The sequence below is a fragment of the Barbus barbus genome, assembly GCF_936440315.1.
Source record: "Barbus barbus genome assembly, chromosome: 13".
Classification (NCBI taxonomy): domain Eukaryota; kingdom Metazoa; phylum Chordata; class Actinopteri; order Cypriniformes; family Cyprinidae; genus Barbus; species Barbus barbus.
Genome location: NC_136741.1, coordinates 9464026 through 9485099, shown reverse-complemented (window position 1 = coordinate 9485099; position 21074 = coordinate 9464026). Strand labels below are relative to the sequence as shown.

General features: G+C 43.3%; 1 protein-coding gene across 2 annotated transcripts in view; it reads left to right on the top strand.

Annotated features, from left to right (window-relative positions):
• Positions 1 to 21074, top strand: part of LOC306878678 (tensin-1-like) — a 130819-nt gene that overhangs the window by 29464 nt on the left and 80281 nt on the right. For both annotated transcript variants that reach the window (XM_079431157.1, XM_079431158.1), the window contains exon 2: positions 16498 to 16612. The gene's annotated coding sequence lies outside the window, so the exon portion shown is untranslated. The remainder of the gene's footprint in view (positions 1 to 16497; positions 16613 to 21074) is intronic.

Sequence of the window (21074 nt, the reverse complement as noted above, 5' to 3'; positions counted from 1 at the left end):
ATGCAATTGACACAATTTTCTCGACGAGAAGTTTAGGTTTGGGGGAACCTGGTTGTCCCAGCGGAACTTTCGCAGCTGGATATACGATGGACGCATGGGAAAGGTGGCGGGTCGTGTGTCTGGCGGCTCCTTCCGTGGAGGACATTGAAGATATCTACCTATTCGGAACCATGATAACAGGTCTTCTGCTGATTGAATTAGGCTTTGCCCTGGGTTATCGTAAAATTCAGGAAACGGGTACAGCCGTCAAAAGCCTCACTAGGCTGCCCGTTCAGTGGGCAGAGCGGTCAGTTCTGAAACTGAGACTATTAACCGCAATATGGATACCATCACGGAGAAGCTTTCGGATTTGAAAAGAAAAATTTATGGATTTGGAGACCAGAATGGACAAAGAGAGGTGCCGTGAAAAATGGAATACGGCCACTCGCACCAAGACTAAACAATCTTATCTTCTTTCGGCTCTCAAAACAGCACGGCTTCAGACAAGGTCGTGTTGCGAAACAAGGAAGAGCACTGCAGTTGTGACGCTCTCACATTCCTTCCTTACCCCTTCTACAGACACCTGCGGATTGTTGACTTTGTCTGGTTTCTGATCAAGGTTGTCTCCATAGCAACGTGCTGTGTCGCTATCACATTCTGCGGACTGAGTCAATTTGATTGGTAAGCCAGCGCGGCAGTTCTACAGGCACACACTCACACACATACGCACATACACAGATACGCATTCACCTCCTACCCCCGATCCCTCGCCTTCGCCGCTTTGTTCCGCCAGCCTGACAATGCGGGTCCGACCGGCGCCGCAAATGGCTGCAGAAAAAACACCCCAGCAACAAAAAGCACATAGACAATCAACAACATAGTCACACGACTATGTTGTTGATTGTCTATGTGCTTTTTGTTGCTGGGGTGTTTTTTCTGTTCTCACACTGTACTCTCATAAGAATATAGTCTGTGAATATTTTTTTTTTTCTCCCCCCTCTCCTCATGTCATGCTGTATATTTCCTCTTCTAAACAAATTCCTCGTATGTGTAAACATACTTGGCGAATAAAGCTCATTCTGATTCTGATTCTGAAACAGCTGGCAATGGGTCGAGTCCGGAGAGGCAAACAGGTCTACCTGTGCGGCTCCAAAGAGATCCCAAACCAGCTGGACCACCTGGGGATGGAGTCGCCACTCTCCTGGAAGCGCGGGCTGTCGTGAGATCTCGTCGGCTGCATGATTGAGCACACCAGGGATGTGAATGGCCTGAAGCGACCTCAGATGCTTCTGACTCCAGAGGAGGAAATGGCGGGCGAGTTGCCACATGCGGCGGGAGCGTAGACCACCCTGGCGGTTGATGTACGCAACGGTCGCAGTATTGCCTGTACGGATCAGCATGTGCTTGCCATGTAGCAGCCCTTTGAGGCAGCCCAGTGCAAGACGTACCGTTAGCAACTCGAGGCAGTTGATGTGGCTATGCAGTTGAGGTCCCGTCCACAGACCCGACACTGCATGCCCGTTGTACGTGGCCCCCCAGCCCATGGCAGAGGCATCTGTGAATACCACAGCATGCCTGGACACTTGTTGTAAGGGGACACCTGCCCGTAGAAACGAAAGGGTCTGACCACGGGCTGAAAGTTTGGCGACAGTACGGGGTGATGGCCACCCGGTGTGTGCCGCTCTGCCACGCCCATCTCGGAACTCGGCCGTGAAGCCAGTGCTGAAGCGGCCTCATATGAAGCAACTCGAACGGCGTTACTGCGGCTGCAGGTGCCATATGCCCCAGGAGCCTCTGAAAAAGTTTCAGCAGGGCCGGTTTCCTGCCTCTGAATGAATTCAGGCAGCTCAACACTGACTGGATGTGCTCCTCTGAGAGTTGCGCCGTCCGGTTGACCGAGTCCAACTCCATACCAAGAAAAAAGATCCTCTGCACAGGGGAGAGTTTGCTCTTTTCACAGTTGACTCGAAGTCCCAACAGGCTGAGGTGACGGAGCACCATGTCCCTGTGTTCGCACAACTGGTCCCGAGACTGTGCCAGTATCAGCCAGTCGTCGAGATAGTTGAGAATGCGATCGCCGCATTCTCTGAGTGGAACAATGGCTGCCTCCACGACTTTTGTAAAGATGCGAGGCGACAGGGACAGCCCGAAGGGTAGGACCTTGTACTGGTCCCAAGTCTGTGCCAGTATCAGCCAGTCGTCGAGATAGTTGAGAATGCGAATGCCGCATTCTCTGAGTGGAACAATGGCTGCCTCCACGACTTTCGTAAAGATGCGAGGCGACAGGGACAGCCCGAAAGGTAGGACCTTGTACTGATATGCTCGACTCTCGAACGCAAACCGTAGGAACTGTGCCCTCTTGTGACCAAAAACAAAAGGAAACAAAAGATTCTCCATCCGGCCCTCCTCCGGGGGAGGGAGTTGAGCGGACACCATCTCCTGAAGAGCAGATCCTCCCTCCTCTGGGTCGCCCGTCTCAAGGCCGCTTACCCTTACGCTTGCCGCCTGGTTTGGCGGGGGCCTGGATGGGCTGGACTTTCCCCTTGCGGCCGGCCACCTGCCACCTAGGTGGAGGCTGCTGCTTAGGGGCGGAGGCGGCCACAGGGGGGAACCCTTGGCGACGAGCAGGTGGAGGCGCTGCAGCCGATGACTGGGTGGAGGCAGCAGCTGGTCGTCGGGACAGGATGTGCTTAATTGCCTCCGTCTGCTTCTGTGCCACTGAAAACTGCTAGGCAAAGTTTTCAACGGCGTCACCAAAGAGGCCGGCCTGACAGACAAGGACGTTGAGGAACCGAACTTTGTCGGGCTCACACATATCTGCCAGGTTTAGCCACAGGTGGTGCTCCTGGACCACTAAGGTGGACATCGCCTGACCCAGGGAGCGTGCAGTGACTTTCGTCGCCCGTAGGGGGAGGTCCGTAACTGTACGCAGTTCCTGCATAACCGCTGGGTCGGAACTACCCTCGTGCAGTTCCTTGAGAGCTTTGGCCTGGTAGACCTGCAGGAGCACCATGGCATGCAGGGCGGAAGCGGCTTCTCCCCACGAGGTTGACTCGGCGAGGTATTCCTCACTGTAACACTCAGGTCACCTAGGTCATAGGTCACTTACAGGCAGATCGCGGTCCTGGTCTGGACCCAAAAGCCTTCCCATACGGACCCGCCTACAGGCAAAATGGAAGGTTAAGATTTAAACCTGACGGGGCGCTTCTATTTCAACCGGCGCAGCTTTTGTAGTCTTTACGGTAGTGGTAGTGGGGTCGCCAACTGGCAGACTCTGGTCCGAATTCGTGAAGGCTTTTGACATAATGAAATAAATACCAAACGCTAATTTAATAAATCAAATTTATATTAAGCACATCAAGGTCAGCTCTAGAGCCATTTGGGTGCAGTCGTGCGTGAAGTGATGAGAGAAAAGAGCGGTGCGCTGCATGCACGCGGACAGATGAAACTTTCAGTGAGTGAAAAACGATGGCATTTTCAAAAATTAGGAAAGTTGACAGGTCCTTAAAAAGTCTTAAATGATACAAGAAAGTCTTAATTATGATTTCAGGAGGTCTTAAATGTGGGGACTGAAAGACAAGAATTGTGATTAAACTTAAAAAGACTATTCATTCAATAAATATGAGCGCTGCACGTTTCAGATTCAGCTGCTGCGCTATTTTGTGGAGTCTGTCTCTTGGGCTTGTGTACTGCCATTCCGAAAGTGCCACCCACTGGAAGAGAATGATTTTCCATTTTCAATCAGCCTGTACGTCTACTGTTGTCAAAGACCAATGTGAAAACAACCCATGATTTTAAGCAGCAAACACGCAGAGTTGTAAATGTGAACTGGTGGATCAACAAGAAGATAATGTGTTGTAAAATGTAAACAATTAAGGCAGTAAAATATATTTATATATGTTATTTAATTAATATAATACTAAATATAATTGTTTTTGTGAGAACCTGCATCTGAACTGTAAATCATGCTTTTTACAGTCATTTTATTTTATTTTATTTTTGTGCAGGTCTTAAAAAAGGTCTTTTAAAAGTCTTGAAATTAAGCTTAAATATCTTGCATATACCCTGGCCTGGCAAAAACCATCAATTGTTTTATAGAATTGTCTGGACCTCGGCTTGTGGGGAGGGTTCATTACTGGACCTCAAGCCATTTTAGTTAAAGACCCCTGACCTAGGTTATTAACCGAAGTAGGCTTCTTCTGAGCTGGCCCAAAAGAAGGACTAGATCAGGGAATATACGAAGGGGCTCCAGTCTCCTCAAGATACTGGAGTCTCGACCTTAACAGTGAGATGGTCATGTTCCCGCATTCAGAACATGTACCATCCATGAGTGCCACCTCAGCGTGTGTAAGGCCCAAACACGTGAGGCAGTAATCATGACCATCACCGGGGGGCAGGTAGCGACCGCATCCAGTAGCACACGGTCTGAATGACATCTTGAAAACGACGCAGGGTCAACCCTTGTGTGCTCTTTTAGGGATTTGCTCTCTACTGGTGCTGAAATGCACAGGGAAATGGCTGCGGCTACACAACAGTACAATAGTGCAAGCCTGTTGTGAGCACTCACACTCGTTGAAGACGCAACTCTCAGCTGTATAAACAGCGATCTCGTTGAAGGCGCCTCTCCACGAGCTGTGAGAACAGCTGTTTTTGCTCTCTCATGAGATCGTGACCAACACTGTCAGCGCCGTCACACCCGCACCAGACACGCAGAGGCTCCTTCCCAAACGAGCAGCTCATCTTCCACCACTTCTCAAGAAGAAAGAAACACACATGCAGGAACAGCACGTGTTCGGCTCCGAAGTGAAAAGCACATATGCGACGCACCTGCTGCTCATTAAATACTCGCGCTGTAGCACAGAGAAGCTGTTGCAATTATCGCATGCCAATGTGCACTGGCTCGTTTTCTTAGGGTGCTTTCACACCTGCCTCATTTAGTTCGGTTGAATCGCACTATAGTTCATTTTCCTCTTGGTGCGGTTCGTTTGGGCAGGTGAGAAAGCAGCAATCGCACTCGGGTGTGCACCAAAAACCGGACCAAACAAGCGTACCGAGACCTCCTTGAAGAGGTGGTCTTGGCACGCTTTCAAACGAACACTGGAGAGGTTTGTTTGTGGTGAGAACGCGATCCGACCTTCAACAGACCCAACTGCAAAAAGAACTGCGCATTTTTGGACTAAACCAGCTGCCGTAGTCAGCTGAGCTGTGTATTATGGGATGAGGTGTGTGTGATGAAGTGTTTGTTGACAGTTTGCAGTTTAGCATGGAAGGTCGCGGACAAACTTGGGGTTGTGAGGAGGCGTGGAGCCTCAAAATAGCAGTGTGCTGTCTGCTGCATTTTACTCCTGTCTTTGTTTACTTCCGGGAGCACCGTTAGAATTTTCCCATGGAAATGGCTGCAGCTACACAACAGTACAATAGTGCAAGCCTGTTGTGAGCACTCAAAGCCTCAAAATAGCCTGTTGTGAGCACACTAGCCTCAAAATAGCAGTGTGCTGTCTGCTGCATTTTACTCCTGTCTTTGTTTACTTCCGGGAGCACCGTTAGAATTTTCCCACACACTCTTTCTGATCAATCGAAAAGCAGTTTATGCGTTCAAAGACACAGCTAGCCAACAAGTAAAGCGGATGTTGTCACTTGACTGAATTTTGGTTCGTTTCAGCTGGTTCGGACCAGAGCAAACAGTGGGGTGTGAAAAGGAACCAAAACGGCTAAAAATAGCTGCAATGTATAATTTTTTGCCTTTGGTCCGGACCAAATGAACCGAACTACAGATGTGAAAGCACCCTTACACTGGAAGTAGATTGGTCTCCCAAAGTGATCCCCAATTCGTCGGTCAGTTCCGACGTACGTCGAACGTGACCGACTGAAAGGGAACTGGGAGATCCTGACCGCGCGTGCATGCACAACTGATGCTGCGAAAAGTAAGTTGAGTCGAATTTTAGGATTAATTATTGTAACTGAAAATCATATTTAGGTCAAAACTGTCAGTTGTTTGTGAATTAAATCTGCTGTAAAGGGTGATCTATTTAAGCCCACTGAAATTCTTGAATGCAGACAGATCAATGTCAGTCTATGTTTTAGGTCAAAAAACAAAACATTAAAACAACACAGATTAAATAAAATAGCTCATGCATGTTCACATTCCCCGCTGCGTTAGCAGTTTTATTAAAATGCTACGCATTTAGCCCTATGTGACGTCTGTTTTTATATTGTTTATCAACAGTATAAGTTATTTATATATTGTTTAGATCAACTAGCCGAGTAGACAGATATGAATGTTTACTCATAACCATACTGAAAATAAGTAAATATTGTTAGCCGATGCTAACCGTCTAGCTAACAATCTTGCTAGTGCTAAGTTGAGGAAATGTTTAGATATAAAGTCCAAATATTTTTATTCAACCACCTAGATAGATTACATCTGAGGGAAAAAGAAAGAAGATGATGTTCAGGACATGGTAACTACAGTAATTATAAAGTGGGAAGTGATGCCCTCTGAGGGCATTTGGCCAGGGGTGTTTTAACACCACAGACAAGGTTTGTGAAGAAAAAAAATCATTGTGAAAATATAATAATATTTTTCTAATCCCAGGTATTTTGAGTAGTAGGATTATAAAAATATGTGCTAATATAAAATTAAATTAAGTAGTCTATATAAAATGTATATATTTATATAGAAATATATAAAAATCTATCAGTACTTTTTTACTTAAGTACATAAAAAACCCAAGTACTTCTGTACTTTCCCTCAAGTAAAATTGAAAAAGCAGTACTTTTACTTTTACTGGAGTAATATTTTATAATACGTATCTGTACTTTTACTCAAGTACTTGATTTGTGTACTTCATCCACCACTGTTTTCTAGTATCTTTGACAGAAAAGGGAGATTCGAGATCGGTCCGTAATTAACTAGATCTTTGGAGTCAAGTTGTGTTTTTTTAATGAGAGGCTTAATAACAGTCAATTTGAAGGTTTTGGGAACATATCAATGACATAATGACGAAATAATAACAGCCAAAAGAGGATCTATGACTTCTGGAAGCACCTCTTTTAGTAGTTTAGATGGAATAGGGTCTAACATACATGTTGTTGGTTTAGATGATTTAACAATTTTATACAATTCTTCCTCTCATATAGTAGAGAATGAGTGGAATTGTTCCTCAGGGTATCTGTAGTGCACTATCTGATGCGATGCTGTAGCTGACGGCTGCATGGTTACAATTTTATCTCTAATAGTATCGATCTTGGAAGTAAAATAGTTAAAGTTATTACTGCTGTGCTTTTGTGAAATGTCAACACCTGCTGATACTTTATTATTGTTAATTTAGCTACTGTATTGAATAAATACCTGGGGTTATGTTTGTTTTCTTCTAAAAGAGTCAAAAAGTAATCAGATCTAGCCATTTTTAATGCTTTTCTGTAGGATAGGGTACTTTCCCGCCAAGCAATACGAAATACCTCTAGTTTTGTTAACCTCCATCTGCGCTCCATTTTCCAGGCTGCTCTCTTTAGGGCCCGAGTGTGCTCATTATACCACGGTGTTGGACTCTTTTCCTTAATCTTCCTTAAGCGTAAAGGAGCAACCGTATCTAAAGTGCTAGAAAAGAGAGAGTCCATAGTATTTTGTTACATCTTTACACAAAGTTTTTCTGTGCTGTTGGATATGTTGAGGAATTGAGATAAATCAGGAAGATTATTTACAAAGCTGTCTTTTGTGTTAGAAGTGTTGGTTCTACCATACTTGTAACAAGGAATATACAGTTTTAGCTATATGGAGTTTACACAAGACTAGATAATGATCTGAGATATCATCACTTTGCTGCAGAATTTCAATACCATTAACATCAATTCCATGTGCAATAGTAAATCTAGAGTATGATTTCGACAATGAGTAGGTCCAGAGACATGTTCTCTAACCCCAATGGAGTTCAGAATGTCTATGAATGCTGATCCTAATGCATCTTTTTCATTATCAACGTGGATATTAAAATCACCAACAATTAAGACTTTATATGCAGCCAGCACTAACTCTGATAGAAAATCAGCAAATTCTTTAATAAAGTCTGTATTACCTGGTGGCCTGTATACAGTAGCCAGTACAAACATCACAGGGGATTTATCATTAACACTTGTTTCTCTAGATAATGGTATATAAAGCACCGTTACTTCAAAGGAATTATACTTAAAGCCTGCCCTCTGAGAAATACTGAGAATATTGCAATAAATTGTAGCAACACCTCCCCCTTTGCCTTTGCAGCACTTTCGTAGAAAGGGACCTGATATTCAGTAAGCCAAGCTTTATCATTTGTTTCTCTGTATTATATAATTTTTATTTTATTTGTTGAACATCAATTAAATTGTTACTCTTAAATTGGTTTGGACATTTTTTGTATTTTCTAGGTCGGGGAACACACACAGTCTACATAGTGTGATATCTAGGTGAAAGAGTATCTATGTGCTGAGAATTAACTGAGTTCTGTGAAGTGAGGCGGCTAGCAGACGGTCGGTTTAGCCAGTCTGTCTGCTTCCTGACCTGGGCCCCAGTTAGTCAAGTACAAACTCTAAGACTATGTGCCATATTTCTAGAGAGAAGAGCGGGACCACCCCAGGAAGTATGAAGACCATCTTTTTTCAATAGGTCAATAAAACCTGTGTTATTCTGCGGGCACCACTTAGACATCCAGCCATTGAGTGACGACAGTCTACTATGAATCTCATCACCCCGGTAAGCAGGGAGGGGACCAGAGCATATTACAGTGTCTGACATCGTACTTGCAAGCTCACACACCTCTTTAACACTATTTTTAGTGATCTCCGACTGGCGAAGTCGAACATCATTTGCGCCTACGTGAATAACAATCTTACTGAATTTACTGTTTAGCATTAGCCAGCACTTTTAAATTTGCCAAGACGTCAGGCGCTCTGGCTCCTGGTAAACATTGGACTATGGTGGCTGGTGTATCTATTTTCCCATTCCGTACAATAGAATCGCCAATAACTAGAGCATGTTCAGGTTTCTCAGTGGGTGCATCACTGAGTGGGGAGAACCTGTTTGATGTTTTGATCAGAACAGAAGAGCGGTGTTTTGACCCGCGACTATCACAGTCACCCAGTTGCCCTGCTGCCGAGGCTCTGAAACCAGAACTGAACAATGTACAGGACTCCCTAAGCATGTCTCTAGTTCTAAAATCTTCTCTGTCAGCCTAACTATTTCCCTGCATCTATCACATGTGAATCCCTCGTCGCCAACAGTGAGAGATAAACTGGACCATCTGTGACTTCGGAAACAAATCCTCCGCGGGTGAGAGCAGATCCGTTGCTGGCCGACGAGTTAAACATCTTCTACGGCCGCTTCGATGGCAACGGCGGCGGCGCGTCTCTGCCGACCAGCGCGTCAGGAAGCAGCAGGCAGAGCAGCGATGATCCTGTAATCACCGTGTCGGAGAATGAGGTTCGGAGGGCGCTAAAGAGAGTGAACGTCAGGAAAGCAGCCGGACCTGATGGGATAACCGGCCGTGTTCTGAGGTCCTGCGCTGATCAGCTCGCTGGTTTGTTCACTTCCATATTTAATGAGTCCCTGTCACGAGGCCGGGCTGCAGGTCTGCCCTTTCCCCACCAGAGGTCGCCAGCTCCCTTCCTCCCGGACTCTACACTCACATTGCACTCACCTGGATGATTACACGCGTCTCACACAATCAGTTCACTCACAGCTGATCCGGATCACCATGAACTATAAAGTGTCTCTGCACCCGTCTGTCTGGTTGCATTGTCTTATGTTTCATGTCTTGCCTGATCCTGCCTGTTAACCTGCCTTGTTTATGTTTTATATGTGTTTGTTGTGCCGTGTTGGCCTTTTGTTATATTAAAATATCACCTCACCTGCATTTGGACCCAGACCTCGTTTCTCCCGTGACAGTCCCTTGCTACCTCCGTGGTTCCCACTTCATTCAAAAAATCCATTATTATCCCTGTGCCAAAGAACAATAAACCCTCTTGTCTGAATGACTATCGCCCAGTTGCCCTCACTTCTATAGTCATGAAGGTTTTTGAGAGACTTGTAAAGAGCCACATTTGCTCCTCCATACCTGATACTCTGGACCCTCTTCAGTTTGCCTATCGCCCAAACAGATCCACGGACGATGCCATTTCTCACGTCCTCCACTCTTCCCTCACACACATGGACAGCAACAATGGGAATTATGTAAGGCTGCTATTCATTGACTATAGCTCAGCTTTCAACACTATAGTCCCCATCAAGCTGGCATTTAAACTCACAGACCTCGGCCTAAACTCCTCACTCTGTGACTGGATTCAAGACTTCCTCACCGGCAGACCTCAAGTGGTGAAAGTTGGCCAGTTCACCTCAAACCCCATCACTCTGAACATAGGAGCCCCACAGGGCTGTGTCCTGAGTCCCCTGCTCTACTCTCTCTACACGCATGACTGCGTGTCCTCTCACAGCTCCACATCTATTGTCAAATTCGCTGATGATACTGTGGTTCTGGGCCTCATCTCCAACAACGATGAGACCGCATACTTGGATGAGGTAGAGAGACTCACATCTTGGTGCCAGGACAACTGTCTCTCTCTGAATGTGAGCAAAACTAAAGAGCTGATCATGGACTTTAGGAAGAGACAGCAGCAGCCCTACACTCCTCTTATGATCAGTGGGACCCCTGTGGAGAGGGTGAGTAGCTTCAAGTACCTCAGTGTAAACATCTCTGAGAACCTGACTTAGACTACACACATCCAAACACAGGTTAAGAAAGCCAGGCAAAGACTGTACCATCTGCGTCAGCTGAGGAAATTCAGGGTCTTTCTATTCAGGGACCATAGAAAGTGTATTGACTCTCAGTGCATCTCAGTGTGGTATGGAAACAGCTCCAATCAGGACTTACAGAGAGTTGTGCATTTACATTTATTCATTTAGCTGATGCTTTTTTCCAAAGCGACTTACAATTGCTATATACGTCAGAGGTCGCACGCCTCTGGAGCAACTAGGGGTTAAGTGTCTTGCTCAGGGACACATTGGTGTCTCACAGTGGATTCGAACCCGGGTCTCTCACACCAAAGGCATGTGTCTTATTCACTGCGCCATCACCACCCCGGTGTTTGAGGTAGATGTCCTGCTCGCCCCTCTCTGCAGGACATCTACCTCAAACGCTGCAAAAATAGAGCTGTTAAAATCTTCAAGGACTCAAATCACCCTGGTAACCGTCTATTCACTTTGCTTCCATCTGGTAAGCGCTTCCGTAGCCTGATGGCAAAAACTGAGAGACTTAGGAGGAGCTTCTTCCCCCAGGCCATCAGGCTCCTAAACTCTAACTCTGTGTCATAACATCACTTGACTCCATGTAAACATCACCATATCAATAAGCTATTCATAATTTTTCTCCATGTAAATATCATATCAATAAGCTATTCATAATTTTTCTCTACCTCATATTGCTGCTATTTAAATACCCTGTACAACTTTTGCACATTATTTTTGCACATTCCTCTTATTACTATTTAAGTCAACAACATACGGACCTGCACATTTATATTTATATTTTTTATCTTATCTTTTATTTTATTTTATTATTTTATTTTATTTTTTCTACTTTTCTTTTTCTTAATATTTGTATTCTATATAATTGCACTGTCCTTGGAACGGACCTGACCTACATGTCACTGCTGGTTATACTCTGTATAATTGTGTATGTGACAAATAAAAACTCTTGAATCTTGATCTTGAATTAGTTTGATAGATAATACCAGAAATTTGGTGGGAATTAAGTTATATATTATCAATTTAAACAACAGAGAGTGAAAGTAAGAGAGATTCAACAGAAAAGCGAAGCTACATGGAGCTACAATCGCAAATCTCTCAGCAGCACGACAGACAGGAACAGACGGAAGCAATAAACAATTGAAAGCAGTACACAAAGTCAGATCAAACTATGGTAAAATTTTTGTTTTGGCTCTCCTGTAAAGTTGGTGAAATGTCACTTACGCCTTTCTGGTTCTCACCCCTCTAAATACTAATATTCAGTCACTAAAGTCAAATCAAGAAAACAATTACTGGTCTTCTTTAAAAAAAAAAAAAGTTCACAAAATACATTAAAAACTGTTCAAAGGTGGTAGTACAGTATCTCTAATCTTAGTTAATATTGCAATTCACTCCAAACCCAAGGAGCATGAAAAAAAGCAAGTTTACCAGCTCATTAGGTCAAAATATATATCTGTACTGTGACGAGCGTCCCGAGTTCTCATCAGTGTTGCCCTGGAAACATACACAAAATACCTGCACCCGCTCCTCTCACGCTGATCGGTCACAGCTGCTCTTAATCAGCCCATGGCTAGATAAGCCGCGTGAGCACCGACGAAGGTGAGACCTTTCTCCAGGAAGCTGTAATCTAATGCTTACCTCTACTTTCTTCCAGAGAGCAGTGTGTGACCGAGCAGCCACCTCGTGCAACGCATGGACCCACCGCACCTGGAATCACCCACTTAAAGAGCACCTTCGCACCGGAGCACAAATCACGGCCGTTAAGGACTCTTTTATAATAAATCCACCCTCCGGGGAATTTAGCCTGAGCTCTCCTTGTTGTGTGATTCTTCCACCCCGTTACAGTACATACAGTATCTCACAGAAGTGAGTACACCCCTCACATTTTTGTAAATATTTTATTATATCTTTTCATGTGACAACACTGAAGAAATGGCACTTTGCTACAATGTAAAGTAGTGAGTGTACAGCTTGTATAACAGTGTAAATTTGCTGTCCCCTCAAAATAACTCAATACACAGCCATTAATGGCTAAACCGCTGGCCACAAAAGTGAGTACACCCCTAAGTGAAAATGTCCAAATTGGGCCCAAAGTGTCAATATTTTGTGTGGTCACCATTATTTTCCAGCACTGCCTTAATCCTCTTGGGCATGGAGTTGCCACATTAATGGCAACAAACTTATTTGGCTGTGTGTTGAGTTATTTTGAGGGAACAGCAAATTTACACTGTTATACAAGCTGTACACTCACTACTTTACATTGTAGCAAAGTGTCATTTCTTCAGTGTTGTCACATGAAAATATATAATAAACTTTTTACAATAAATGTAAAACATGTGTATATACATACTGTACATAGGCATACATCTGTATGTATGCATGCTCAAAAACGTTTCAGAATTGGAACGGAATAACAGAGTTTGGAATATCCTCATCCTGATTCTGATAGTATGGCAGCTCCCTGCTTTCAAGTAGCGGGTTGCCTTGTTTTAAGCACAAATTGCTTTGTTACTGTCACATTATATGGAAGCGTAGTAGGCTACTGCCCAGACCCTGATAAAAACAGTGGTTACCACCCTATCTTAGACACAAGGCCTACTGAGTTGTGCACTATTAAAGCACTCATGCAAATAAGTATGTATAGAGCAGGTGTTCCCAACCCTGTTCCTGGAGATCTACCTTCCTGCAGAGTTCAGCTCCAACCCTGATCAATCACAACTGAACCAACTAATTAGGATCTGAAAGAGCACTTGATAATTAAAGACAGGTGTGTTTGATCAGGGTTGGAACTGAACTCTGCAGGAAGGTAGATCTCCAGGAAAAGGCTTGGGCACCCCTGGTTTAGAGAGACCCTCGCGCTAAAATGGTCAAGGTACTAGATTTTGTCAATGGACCAGCAAGATTATTACTTATCTCAATAACCTTGCCTTTTATGTAAGTGTACTTGGGCTGCGACTGTATGCCTTCCATGCATACATAATTCCTGGGTCTTGCCCATTGGACACAACATGTGCGCAGTTGTCCGGGGTGGCCCCTCGAGAGAGCTTTGCTGAGTACGTGGAGGGGGTGCTGGTTTCATGCAGTTGTCCATGCCTGTCGGATCAGCGGACGACAACACCAGCCCCACTCTGGACCCAGAGCCCAGCCCACCATCACCCCGCTGCACAGAGCATCAGCTAGAGCCCACCACAGATGGAGAGCCAAAGCCTGCCGCGACCAACTAGTTATTGCCAGAGAGAGCGACAGAGCTGAGGATCACTCTAGAGCTAGAGCCTCACACGACGTCTGACCAGGTGTGAGAGCCAGCAACAACGCACGCAGCGGTGGATATCCCCGCCCACTCAACCACCACTGAGGATGAGCTGAGGCAGGACTCAAGAAACTTAATAGACTGTTATTCTAATATACTATGTCTTCTTCCATCATCGCCTGAACTCTCTGCCTGCCCTATTATGGCCAAGGAGGCCATTTAAGAATTACCAGTCCACTTACGACCATGGAGGTCAGTTTTGAACTGTTTGTCTGCCCTGAACTGTCTGTCTGTCCTACCACGACAACAGAGATTGTTCCCCTATCCACTGCGCTCCGGGTATTTGGAGTCGCGATCTGGTGTGTGTGGGTGGCACACACCATCCCGGAACCCTCTATCTGTCATGATTTAACACCCACCATCCCTCTCCTGCCTCCTCGTATCATCACTGCTTCCTCAGCCTTGCTATTTTCTGCCCCTTTGCCGTTGCTTCCTGTCAGCCCCTCAGCCCACCATCTGTGTTGTGGGTTCACCGCGGGTCAGTCTACATCGGCGTTGTGGCTGGAGGATTCCATGTCTCCACCTCAGCCTCTGAGTCCCGGACTCTGCCTTGGCCTTTAGACCCAGCGGCTCTACCCTGGCTCCTATCTCCAACGTTGCCTGTCAGTTCACCAGCTCCGCCGGGCTTCCTCGTCCCTCCGTCTCCGCCTTGGTCAGTCGTCGACCATCTGCCGCCTCGGGACATTTGGCTAACCTGTGTTGTCTCTATTATACTCATTTGCCTGTGTATTTAAGTTCCTGTCTGTTCAATGTGTGTTTGTTGGATCTTAAGTGGCTAACTTTGTGTGTAGCTACCTACCCTGTCTTGATATTACCCTTGTTGATTATTAAATTTATGTTTGGAATCTTGTCTTTGTGTCCTTTCCTCGACAGCCACGTGACACTAACAAGGATAGGGAGGAGCTAATGAATTACCATAGAAACTAATGAGGGTAACTAAGGCCGGGCATACACTGTGTGATTTTCATCTGATTTTGACCCAAATTCTGACTCATGCAAATCTTTTTTTGTGTCAGGCCATATTTCAACTTTGTGCGTTTTTTTGACATGCAGTGTACAGGGGGTACGAGAGGCGATTAGCCTCTCCCAATCGGATCTCCCAATCCTTCTGGCAATCGGAAAAGCTATGCAAAGGAACAAAGGAAACAGGAACTAAACATAGGAAGTATGAGAACACAGGTACAATAAGAACTGAGAAACATTTCAACAAAATAGTCCTAAACACAAGACAGGGGAACACAAAACTGGGACTGTGACATCAAGTTTGAAGAAATATGTCATGAAAACAAGTCAGTATATTGAGAGAAATTGTTTTCCAATAGAAAAACGTACATGTATTATACTTCACCTGATACATATCCACACAAACAGATATTTAAATCAAATCAAATCAAAAGCTTGTGAATCAGAATTGAATCAATTCATAAAACAACAACATAAAACAAAACATCAATACCCAAGCCCTATTTTTTAAGTACACAAGGAGACTGACACATATGGCATTCCATTAATTAATTTTGATTTAAATTCCACCAGTTTTTCTCTTAGGAGGTGCTAAAAAAAATACTTCTCAATATACATACAGGATGTCTGAATGACACTGTGTACTGGACTAGAATCTAAATTCCTCTTTTAATAATTGACTATGCCTGGAGGCTTTCTACTGTTCAAGAAACATTTTCTGCCATTGTGAACTTGAAAACCTTTTTTTAACTCCTCCCAAGCCATTTCACCAATTAACTAGAAAAAAGGTAAAAGTTAAATGTTTTTTGCTGTGTTTGACCTGTTTGACACCAAAACAACTTTATGCATAGCATACACAAGATCCATGTTTGTAGAAATGGCTTGTTTGGTAATGTTCTCCACACATGTGTTTGGACCCCTGATGATGCATATCATCATGCATACATGCGTCTCTTCAACGTCACTGAAATCTTTCCCATTCTGAATAAATGCTATACTTGATGGTCCTACAGTAAGTTAAGCAAAGCGTTATTTTAGTGAATGTCCAATGAGTGTCCAGCCACACTTCTCTATGGTTTCCCACAGCCAAGGTCAACCATGCCAGGCTGTGCTGTCCTGCGCTTAATGGTCTTGTCAATGTGTGACAAAAGCCATTAAGATTTAGGGAGATAGTATAGCTGAAAATGCTGAGGATCACATTTTTCATTACCTTGACCAAATGGCTTTGCGCCACAGGGACTTAATCCATGTGTACTATGTTAGTGTGTGTGTGTGAAACAGTTGCTATGTTTGTGTGTGTGGAAAAGTAATGTTGACTTCCTTTCTGCCATACTAACAATGAAACAATAAAACGATACAGGATCTCTAATAACTTCAAATCATCTGTGAAATTTTTGTAAGACTTAAATCAGTCAAGGACTTGTTTAGATAATTGAATGTATTCTAACATTCTCCCTCTTTGCCCCTTTAGCCAGAAGATTTTGAGGCTGTTCACTCCCACACCTTCAAGGCTAAGACCTTCAAAAAAGCCAAGGGTTGTGCAGTATGCAAGCAGGCTTTGACGAAGGAGGGCCTGGTCTGCAAAGGTCAGTACTGCCATTAGAACAGATTTTATTAATTTACTAATATGTTGGTAATATACTAGGCTTGGATATCTCGTCAAATGGTCTGTGTTCATTATCTCTGGTTATCCCAGTCTGGCTACTGAATTTATGTTTTTGATATGACATTTTTATTTAAACAATGTGAAACAAAACCCATATTTATTATTAAATTTAGTTATGTCTGTGCACAAACTATTAGCCATATAAACAAAAACTTACTTTAGCCTGCTATTTTACCCTACCTAGGAACTAGTGTCAAAAAATAGAAGCCTTTTTGGATTGCAGACATACAAGATTGAAGTGGGGTAGCTACTGTAGCTTGACTAAAGTACCACAGAGCTGGACTAACTCACTAGCCACCAATTAATCTTTTGTTTCTTCCATCATCACATCATCTGTCCTTGCCTGATTCCTCTTTTTTTTCTACTAATTGACAACATTTGTGATACAGTGAGGTTTATTAAAATTGATGCAGAACAGAACTTCAAGCACAGCAGAACACCTAGAAATACCTGGGGCCAGATTTTCTAAACAGTGCAAATTAGTGTTAGAGTACATTCCCATAAAAGTGGCAATAGGAGAAGAAAATTCTAATAACAATGAAAATCTATTAACAATGTGAAAATAAAAGATCACAGATGGAGTTAGCGTATTTCCATAATGATGAACAAAGGAATTTACGAATAGCAGCGCAAATTAATGTACAGTCCCAAACGAGCATAGCTGATCATAATCAGTTTAAATTAAAAGTTTTTCAGCATTAAATAATGGTGCAAATACCATAAGCTGACTATTCCAAATTTAGTAAATTACCTTGCGTGATTGATTTAAACAGCCTACTCTCCTCCCATAAATTATCTTTTATAAGAGAAACTCCTAAAATTGCATATGCAAGAGGGTTTAGTTTGATGCCAAATGCTGTTAGTAAATCTGGTCCTTGGAGCATTAATGTAATGTAAAGCATTTTTAAAGAAATTATTTTGAAACCAACAAAATAAATATTTCAGTGATTAAATCTTATTAAATGTTTATAATTTGTTTCATAAAAATTTACAAGCAGAGATTTTCTTACATGAGAACATACCAAACTCTATAGCTGGAGAAATCATAACTGTCAACTAGGATAATGTGTGCCTCTTAAACCAAACAGATTATAGCTTTGACATCATTGAATCACTTTTTGAGTTTACAGCAGTCAGTCACTGTTAATGGATACCTTAGAAACAAGTAAGTAGTGACATAAACTAAATTCCCAGCTGGCACACAACGTCATAAGTTGTTGATATTTGGTTACATTTCGGGTTGTGACATCGCGTGACCAAAATTCAATGTCAATTCAACATCTAATGTCAATGTTAATTTGATGTCCAATACCGAGTCAGCTGACATTGATATTTGTTGTTTTTAGGTTGTGTAACCAAAATACAACATTACGTCACCATCAAATTGGCATCAAATACTGATGTCAACCTGATTTTCATTCGCAACCAAAATGCAACTTGTCTGTCAATACAACTTGACGTTATATTGACATCCTGTGCCTGCTGGGTTGTTTGCAAAGACTATAGAAATACAAAGACAGTTCATTCCTATGCTTATGAATGGGAGAAAGTGCAACGCGCAATATGGCGGGATAGTCTCGCCTTCTAAATCGTGGCCTAATGGTTAGAGAGTCGGACTTGTAATCCAAAAGTTGTGGGTTCGAGTCTCAGGCCGGCAGGGATTGTAGGTGGGGGGAGTGAATGTCCAGCGCTCTCTCCACCCTCAATACCACGACTGAGGTGCCCTTGAGCAAGGCACCGAACCCCCAACTGCTCCCCGGGGGCCGCAGCATAAATGGCTGCCCACTGCTCCGGGTGTGTGTTCACGGTGTGTGTGTGTTCACTGCTGTGTGGGGGGAGTGAATGTCCAGCGCTCTCTCCACCCTCAATACCACGACTGAGGTGCCCTTGAGCAAGGCACCGAACCCCCAACTGCTCCCCGGGCGCCGCAGCATAAATGGCTGCCCACTGCTCCGGGTGTGTGTTCACGGTGTGTGTGTTCACTGCTGTGTGTGTGCACGTTGGATGGGTTAAATGCAGAGCACAAATTCCGAGTATAGGTCACCATACTTGGCAGTATGTCACTTCACTTCATAAATGAATGAGCCAATCATTGATTGGTAAAGTCAATGCAGCGGCCGTTAGAAGCGCCGGTTCTCATAGAAACCTGGGGCTGGACCAGCAGCTGCGTGTACACAGTAGGGTTGGGTATCGTTTGGGTTTTTTTCGATACCGGTGCCAAATCAATACTTTTAAAATGGTGCCTGAACTGATACTTAATTAAATAATTTAAAAGAATAAAAATGACCAATTAATAATTGGATTGGCCATTACCACTAAACACATGATGACTTTTTCATTCATACTGGACGCCAGAGGGCGCCCTCGCATAGAAAATCCACATATCCAGTCACAGTAGTAGCAGAACTCATGAAGCCAATATGGACAAAGGCAACTGAGTAAACAGAAGATATAAGCGTTTTGAATAATAAAACAAATACAATAAACACTCGACTACGACAATGCATAGTTTATCTGTGTAAGGCTGACCGCACACTAGACCAGGGGTTTTCAAGCTTTTAGGACATGCGCCCCCCCCAAGTTTGTCTAATTTCACTCGCGCCCCCCCGCGCGCGAGCCCAAAGTGTGCGAACATCATTCACATATTGTTTTTACTGCGTTTCCAGTGCGTAGCATTAAGAAACATAAACATATAACCAGCTTACCTGATTCAGTGTGATGGCTGAGCCTGTTTCTGAGATTGGATTTCTGACATGACTAACCGTAAATCATTTTACACCATTCTCACTGTCGCCTAACAGCGGGAGTCAGATTGCCTCCTAGCGGATGGCTGAAGATTTGAAAGCTCGTATTCATAAATCTTCAAGGCAATGTCTCTGATTTAATTGATGCTCGCGCCCCCTTGACAGGTGCTGGCGCCCCACAGGTTGAAAACCCCTGCACTAGATTTGCGGCTTGTCGCAAGCGATTTTTTTGTCCAAAAATCCTCCATTGTGTGGTGTCATTACGATTATTTATCTGCTCCTGATCGAGACATTTTGTGAAAAATGTAAGATTAGTGGACAGGCTGTCGGTTCATTTAACAATAAGCTGTTTCTTCAAAAAAGAAGTTTGTTCCACATACAGATTTTCCTTTCAACATTAGGGATAGGCATGAGTACTCAAGTACTCATTAATATACAAAATAGTAGAGCTGCCCTCGACAAAAGATTTTTCTGATCAACTCATAGTTGCTCATTTTAAGCGTTTAGTCGACTAATCCCATGTTTATATTAATAAAACCATGCAATTCATAATAATGAGCCTTCAATTGCCTATAGCCTATCAGCGTTCAAACACATAAAGCTTGCAACAGCATGCCACAGAAGTAATGATTATAAATGCTTCAGGGAAAAAGCAGCAATAAGCCTGCCTTAACATTATAATAATTAATTGATAAACCAGTGTTTTCTGTATTTTTGGTTGCAGTGACAAAGTTGACTCGTCAACTCCACAGTGAACGCACATGTTTCATACAGATTACATCAACTGAAAATATTTGTTTTCCATTTAAAATGGTTCATTTAAAAGTAGACATTTGACTTTCTATCGATATTTTTTCATGTCTGTGAGGCAAGCACAGAGTTTTGATTCTTTTTTTCTTTTCTTTTTTTTTTGACACGTTCAAGTTAACAGAGATCTAGACAGCAGCAATTTTATAAAAGCATTAAGCAAAAATTATTTTGAGTGCACACAAATGAAAGTAGACCTATTACAAATTTGAAAGATTGCTCTTATCTGTATGACCAAAAAAAATTTAGTATTTGGTAGCACTTTAGTAAAAGGACCTGTTCTCACTATTAACTAATGCTTATTAGCATGCCTATTAATAACATATTGGCTGTTTATAAGTAGGGTACAACATGGCTAAAGGCACACCTTCACTGCGCCTAAAATGTAAAAATGACATGCGTTTGTATTGAACATTAATGGAGCAACAGATTTTGTGTGAAAATGATTAATGAGCCAAAAAGAATGCACGTCACACCTCTGTCTATCAATTTGCACTAGCTACCAATAGCTGCTCGCATAAAATTCAAGGTATTAATGTTTGCCTACATAACCACCACTGGCTCTGCACCCCTTTACCTAAATTCATTACTTCAGACTTATGTGCCCTCTTGAAGCTTACGTTCTGCAAGTGAACGTCGCTTTATTGTGCCATCCCAAAGAGGCACAAAATCACTTTCATGGACTTTTAAATTAAATGTTCCTTCCTTATTTATGTCACGGTGCACACACGAGGGAGGACACAGGAACACGCAGACGAGGATATAACTTCAAATAATAGACTTTACTGAAGACATCACAGGACAGGGCAGGACAAGGCAAGGCAAACACAG